The sequence below is a fragment of the Pinus tabuliformis genome, chromosome 9 (assembly GCF_031772625.1).
Source record: "Pinus tabuliformis cultivar Carrire ecotype Pingquan chromosome 9, CPIR1, whole genome shotgun sequence".
Lineage (NCBI taxonomy): Eukaryota > Viridiplantae > Streptophyta > Pinopsida > Pinales > Pinaceae > Pinus > Pinus tabuliformis.
The window spans coordinates 1608116601-1608125057 of record NC_142307.1 but is presented as its reverse complement, the minus strand read 5'-3'; positions in this window follow the sequence as shown (position 1 = coordinate 1608125057).

Below are 8457 nucleotides of genomic sequence, written 5' to 3'. Positions count from 1 at the left end.
ATCCTGCGATTTATTCATCTCTCCATCAAAGGTAGGTGGATTTTCCTTCTTGAACTCATCCGACAAGTATCCCCTATCATTCCTCCTGTATGGATGATAATGATGATGATCATGATGTCTGTCAGAACTAGAACTAGAGTAATGCCTATTTCCAGTACCTCTCCTATCCAGAGTGTCCAACAACCTGACATCTTTGATAGTGAAAGATCTATCTAACTTGTGTCTACTATGAGACCTGCTGCCATATTCCCCATTAGTTCTATCCTCATGTTCATGGCTAATCTGAAGAGGTCCTTGTTGTTGCAAATTTGACAAAATTTGAAGTAATATCACATTCACCTCTGCTTGTTTCTCTTGTGCCTGCATGATTTTGTCCTTGTCTGCTTTGTAAAACCTTATGTATATCTTTAGGATTCTCAAGGTGTCTGCTAAGTCAGAAGAGTGCCCCACACCGTGCTGCCCATCTGATTCATAGGGAGATTCTATGTAGTCTACCACCTTGTTGGCCATCTAATCTCTTTCCTACAAGGCATACTAATTCAGCTAAACTAAATCACCATAAATCATCGTACCTTAGCATAATTTGGGGAGGATACCTTGTCTACAAGATCATAAAATCATCGCGATGCATGTAAAACATAACCAAAATAATGTATAGACATACATCAATAAGTGTATCAACGCATAACCATCATTCTAGCTAGGTCTAGTCATCTATGTAAGGTCATATCAACAATGCGTGCTATGACCTCATGCATGACAAAAACCATTACTACAATATACACATTGCCTCATGCAACCATCCACCTGCATAAGCAATGCCTAATCAACTACACATACACATAACTGCTTGTAGTCGAGCATAAGATATCAATTCTTGTAATCAACCTACAAGTCTGATGCATGTAATCAAATAGCCAAGAATGAAACCCAACACACAAGAATGTAATCAAGCTGCATAATACTGTATAACTAGTCATATACTCATGACAATTCATTCCATAAAATCGACATCAATTTCCTCATGATAACCTTACTACTACCATGATCAATATGATGTAGTGCAACAAGCACATGGAACGCAAGTGCAAGAGCCACACACACAACTGACATGAATGCATGACCAACAAATTCACCATATCTCTAGCACTAGATATGACCCAAAGAGAGTGCAAACATGATATTATACAAATCTATAACACCTCCTCCCAGGTCTACTCAAAGTAACCATGCCAACCGGGGTAATCATGAGGAGAGATGCTACTACAATTAGATTCGACCTCCTATGTCACTTTAGGGAAGTGGAATCGACGGAACATCACATACAATCATCCAACATCATTAGCAGACCCCTCATGAGACAAGTCAACCACTCAAACAACCTAACCTAGGTCCCACTACTATTATGCAGATTTTAGGCCATAGTCGCTCTCATGCTTGCCAACAATTGTGGTCCAGAATTGGCAGTTCTGTGCTAGCGACCCCGATATTTGAACCACTTTTCTAGCCCAGAATTTTGGCCTCTGCCCAGAACTTGTTGTAACTTTTGGAAATCATTAAAAACATGATGACCATGCTAATCAATAAAAATTCACCCTCAGGACTAGGCTTGAGCATCCCCAATCGGGACTGACATTCTGTCAAACACTTGGCATCAATGCAACCTACAAGTCTAGGATACAAGACAGAGCATAAATGATTGAAACAACTTATGAAACATAACCAGAAGGATCACCTCCTTCTCCATTGAAATACTACATCATCAATTAGGTCTTGCATCCATCCATTTAACAGTTACAAGTAAATATATGAAATAACCATGACATGAACCAGTCATTCAACCATGCTTATAACCAACATAAAACCATATAAATATAAGATATATGAAAACCATTAAATCCACATATAAATCATTGCAAAAGTAAGAGAACTTAGCTTTTATTAATCATAGGCAAATCCGATTAGGTTTAGGACTTCCACGTACCACCCAACCATAGACATGGCTAAACCAAATCTCTCTTTCAGCTAGTCACCCCTATGCCATATTCCAGGCATGAATGTGGGATCTCATAGAACAACCAATCCAGTAACAATCAAGGGAATCTAGAGGTTAAACCACCTACACCCTCATCCAACCGTGATCACACCAAAACCAATGCTCCTATCACAACTGAACATAACTTGGAATTCCATTTGGAATCCATTACTATTCTTGAGGAATTTTTGGTCTTCTTGTTTCTTAGGCTTTACCACAAACCAAACCTGGATCACTAGGCCCTAAACTGAGACTGCTCCCTCAGGTTTTACCATGTATCCCACCAAAACCGATCAGGGGATTCCTATGCCTTTGGGAATGAACCTTGAGACCACCTCCACCCTAGATTCTGAAATCCATTTGGAAAACCAAAGCTCAAAAACCAAAATACATCTTAACATACCATGACATCCGTAAAAAGGATAGGCTAGGCTGAAATCCACTGTCATAACCCATCAATACCATGCCACTGACAACAAGAGAACCATCCACCAACATGCAAAGCCATGCATTTCCAAAACAGCTAGGAAATCACACATGCAAAAGGTTACTTGCAAGTATTCCCGCTGAAGTTTCTTGAGCCTACTTTCCTTTCCTTTATCCTTGCTTACTTTTCCTTTCCTTTCCTTGCCTTCCCTTTTCTTTGCTCCAAGAAAACTTTAAGTGACCAAGAGAGTTAGAGAGAGATAATAATGAGAGAGCTCCAAACTTGAACTAACAAAAGCCATGAACTGATCCTCATAAACCTTATTATGCATGAGGTCTCTAATTTCTTAATTTTCCATTATTTTCCTTCAATTTCCTCCTCACATTCAACCCATGACCTTTTACCTTCCTTTTCTCTTAATTTCATTTATTTTCATAAATAAATGTGTCAAAAATGTCTTTTTGCCTTTTAATGCCTTTTCCTTTTCCTTTGAAAATTTCCTTAGCCAAAACACCTATAAAGTGATACCCACTAGGATATCTTTTTGCAACATTTAGCTTGGAATAAGTGTCCCTTAACCATGGTCTTATTTTTCCTTTATTAAATTTTATTACATGAAATTGTCACCAGGGTTGTTACATTTTCCCATTTTGTTGTTTTATGAATTAAAGCTATGAATGTCGAATTTAAACTCAGACATACCTTTTGATTTCGGCGTGATTCCTCCACCACCTCCAGGATGTCCTGACCTATGAATTTCCAAGTAGCTTGGTAGAATTCTATTGTAAACCTGTCAGGTCCCGGAGCCTTGTTTTTGGCCATTCCTTTGACTACCTCTTCTACCTCTATCAGCGTCACTGCCTGCATTAGGGCCACGTTCTGATCCCGTGAGACAATTCCAGGTATATGCTGAGTTATTCTTCCAATCACATTCTCCGTGTCCTGGTCTAGTTCCGATAGCAAGTTTTTAAAGTGGTTGACTACCAACTCTTCCATCTCCTCATGCTGAACCAATCGATTCCCCTCTTCATCTTTGAGTGAGAAAATACGGTTATGTTGCCTGTGTTGGATCATATCCTTATGGAAGAACCAAGTGTTGTGTTCCCCCTCCCAGAGCCATTGGATTCAGGATTTATGTTTCCACAATATCTCTTCTTGCTTTATTCTTTCTTAAAGTTGTTTTAATAACCTCCCTTCTGTTTCTACCAACCTCTCTGATCTTCATTATTTTATGATTCTCTGTCGCACTTCTTTCGTACTTTCTTCTAGTTTCTTCTGGTCTTTCTAGATATTTCCGAACTCTTCATGATTCCATTTCTGGATATGGGATTTCAGGCATTTTAGTTTGAGCTAGAAGGTACACATGAGGTTTCTCCCCTGTACCTCACTATCTTTCCACCACCCTTCCACCTTTTTCATAAATTGTGGATCCTGCAGCCATAATGATTTGAAGCAGAAGGGCCTGTCCTTTGGGCCATTTTTGAGATTCACCTCCATCATTATCAGCTATTGGCCTGAACCCAGCCCTGGAATGATCCAAGTTTTGACAAAGATGTCTCAGCTGATGATCTGTTCTGACACCATGAATAGATCCAGTCTAGGTGATACTTATTGAGTTCCTCCCCTCATATTGTTCCAAGTAAATACATCATTGATTGTGGGTATATCTACTAAGTGAAGACCTTCGATAGTGTCCATGAACACCTCCATGTCTGCATCCATTATCCTGAGACCCCCTTTCTTTCCTCTAGAAAAGTGATGACATTAAAGTCCCCTCCTAGAATCCAAAGTTCCTCCTCATGTAATCACTGAAGTTTTCTAAGATTGTCTAGGAAACCTCTTTTTTACCCTCGAATGTGAGGCCCATATACCCCCATCAGCATGGTCCAGTGTCTGGACCCAATGTGTATGAAATTTCCTGATAGGATCCGAGGCAGGCTTACCCATTCATCAAATATCACTTCCTTCGGATTCCATAGGATGGCCAATCCCCCCAAAATGCCATTAGAATCCTGAGCCATTAACTCATATTGTAGTTTCATTTTTTGTAAGAGTTCTTTCAGTATGCTTTCAGAGATTTTTGTGTCTTGAATGATCGTTATGATTAGATGGTCCTTGTGAATCCTATCTTTCAAGTATCTTTGTTTGACCCTGCTATTGAGGCCTCAGACATTCCAAGATCTAATAATCATTGGGAATGTTTGTTGAGGTGGTGGAATACCGTTGATAGTGGTATCACCCTTCCGGAATTTACCAACATGTCTCCCACCATATGAATGGATTCTTGTAGGTTTTTACGACCTCTCTTCTTCTCGCCTTTCCCTGTTGTTATTATCTCTAGCCCCTACCCTAGTTGTGATTCCAATTGTTCTGGCTGATCTAGGCTTAGCAAACCCTGCTTGGCTTTAAAGCTTTGGAAGGTTTCCTAGATTTTTCCCTTTCTTTGGCTATTGTTGGGTCGGATTCACTGGCATCTTCATACTCCATTTCTTCTTTGGGACCTATTGGAACCCTTCTTTGTCTTCCTTTCCTTTACCCTTGCCTTGCGCTTCTGGGGTTGTCGTAGACTCACTCTGGTTGAGGGGAAATGCTTTATACAGATGCCCATACTCATGACATCTTCTGCACCGAAAGGGAATATGTTCACAGTCCAGGGTTTGTTGCCATACTTCATATTGATATTCCAGCTCTATGTATTTCGACAAAGGTTTCGTTATATTCATGTAAATGCAGATTCTTTCATATGAGGTATATCTTCCTCATCTTGTGGTGTCTTCCACTTTCACGAAGCTCCCAATTGAGTTTCCTATTCCTTCCAATATCTCTGGATCCAAGAATTCCACCTACAGACCCGACAATCTTACCCAAACTAGGGCTGCCATCAGATTCACTTGATTTGGATTGTAACATTCCTCCCAGTGCCACATGAAGGGTCCTGCATTATAGTAGAAATATGGTCCATTCTCAAATATTCTTTCCTTATCTTCGAGGCTAGTGAAGATCACTGTAAAAACCCTCTTGCCCCCAACTTCAGCTCTATGTGCCCCTTCAGTTTCCATTTATGCTGTATCCATTTCACCAGTTCTTTCTCAGACGACCATGCATCGATAAATTTGTAGATTAGTGCATGGTCCTTCATATATTTCCTATATGTCTCAAGTTTGTTGTTTGGTATTACAAACCTCAACTTCTTCACGGCTCTAGGCATGCATTTTCCTCTAATCTGGTTTGGCATTGAGGCCCTAGAACTAGCATTCCGTTTATCCTCCATTTCTGTCATCGCTTCTGCCTACTCCTGCGCCTTGCGCACTTGATTCTCCAACAATTACGTTTTGTAGGAGAGGGCCTCCCCCCCTGGACGCTCATCCTACCACTAAGCATGCACAGATCGCTTTGATCTGCGCTTGTAAGATTAATTTAGAGCATTTGCAAGGCATGATAAAACCCTAACCGCACTTGGTTTGCAGTCATTCTCCCTAATTGTAAAAACAATCATATTAGCAGATTATTAAATATTAAAATAATAATAATATATTAATAATCATAATACTAATAACCAAATAATAATAATAACTTAAACATATCTATATATATTAATATCTTAAAACCTAACAATAAACGAGTAAATAAATAAATGTAATAGAACTAATGGCATATATTTAATAATAATAACTTAAACATCTTTATATATATTAATATCTTAAAACCTAATAATAAACAAGTAAGTAAATAAATGTAATAGAATTAATTTCCTACATTTATTTATATTTATTGTTATTAGGTTAATTTATATAAATGATCATTTTTAGTTCTTTTATTATAAATTATATTTATATATTACATTTGAAGATATAAAATATTATAATCTGAATTGTAAAATATAAAAGGACATTATATATAATAATGATAATAATATGTGATAAAATATATTAGTTATCATTATGATTATATATTAATGTATTACTATATTAATGATAAAGACAAATCTAATATCCTAGAATGTAAAGAGATGGTGCAAGGATAAGAACAAACCAAGGTAAAATAGATCCCTACCATTACCCTAAATGTATAGAGGGGAAAGGGGAAGTTAAGGAGAAAGGGAAAATCCATAAAAATGTAATAAGCAGGGTGGAAAATATTCATTTTAACTAAATGATAAGAATGGATTAAGGCAAAGAGAAAGAGAAAGAGAAATAAGAGAAGAGAAGAGAAGAGAAGAGAAGAAGAACTTAAGGGAAGCAAGGGGGAATGAAGAGTGGATGAAAGTTAGAAGAGGAAACAATTGAAGGAAAGAAAAAGAGAGAAAGAGTGTGGGAGGAGGGGTTGGTGAAGAAAAGAACAAATGAGGGAACGAAGGAGGGGAAGCAACAAAATCATACCAGTAAAAGAAGAAAGAAAAAGAATAGTTTACGCTGATTATGAGGAGTGTGGTGTTGTGTGAATAAAGAGAGACAAACGATCTCAATAACGATAGTGGTATAGAGGTTAGTAGCAATTGGATCTCTTTACTCACACAATACCACACTCCTCATAATCAAGCCTAGCATATCATTTTTATTTCTTCATTTATTAGTATGATTTGTTCCTTCTCCTCCTTGGCTCCCTGCTCATTCTCTTTGCTTGACATCCTTCACACATTTTTTTCTTTTCTTTCCCCCCTTCCTCTCCTTTTTTTTTTTCCTTTTATTGTTCCATATTCTAACTTTCATCACTCCTCCTTCCCCCACCCTTTCCACCCTTTCCTTAAGTTCTCACTTTCTTGTCTTTTATTTTCTTCCCTTATTTCACTTTCAATTTGCCTTAAGCCGGGGCTCCTTATCATTTAGCTCAATTAATATTTTCCACCATGCATTATTTTTAACTTCTCCCTCTTAGCATTTAGAGTAGTGGTAGGGATGGAATTCTCCTTGATTTCCTCTTATCTGGGTACCATTTCTTTAGATTCTAGGATGTTATATTTTTCTTTATCACTAGTAGGTTAATAGGACATGAATATATAATCATAATGATAATTAATATAATTAATTACATATTATTATCTTTATCTTTATTATATCTTATTGTCCTTTTATATCTTATAATTCATATAGAGTATAATATTTTGTATTTAATATTAAATGTAATAAGTAAAATATAATTTATAATAAGAGAACTATATAAATATAATTATTATAAATCAATATATTAATAAAAACATTAATAAATAATCAAATGTAATTAATTCTATTAAATTTATTTATTTATCACTAAGATCTACCTTAACTCTAAATATCAAGCATAGGGAGACATCAAATCTCTCAATGTGCACACCTACTTTTTGATCTCTCTCGACACTTGATAGATCTGGAATTAAGATGGATCTAAGTTGGTTTCAGTTGTGCAAAGTTACGTAAAATTTGTCGAATATCTAAGTAACATGATCAATATTTTAAGATGGATTAGTTACCTTAGTTTGTTAAGAGCATAGAGAGTATTAATAAGTGTAATGATGAAAAATGATGAAATAAACATTTTCAATGGAAAGGAATAATGTAACAATTTTGATTGAAAGAAATCATGAATAATAAGAATGTAATTATTGCAAATAATTTACACTATGATCGATCTCAATCTATCTTTTTCTTCTTTTCCTATAGCCACACTTGCTACTTTTGTCATCTTTTCATATCAGTCAAATGAAGAAGGGGGTTGAAATCGTAGATAGTTCAAATCTTTAACTTGAGATATTGCAGTTAACACCATATCCTATCTCTATTGGTTCCCAATATTAATAGTGGCTTTCTCTAATGTCAATCCTTGTGACTTATGGATTGTTAAACCCCAAACAAGTTTCAAATGAAATTGTTTTCTATTACCTTTTTCAATAGGTGTAATAGGAATTGTTTAAGGGAATGAATCCTCTCATAGAACTCCCACATAATTATCAAATAGTACCAAAACATATGTAGGTGGTTCTAAAGGTCAAATTCCAGGTTTATGCACATTTTTTTCTACA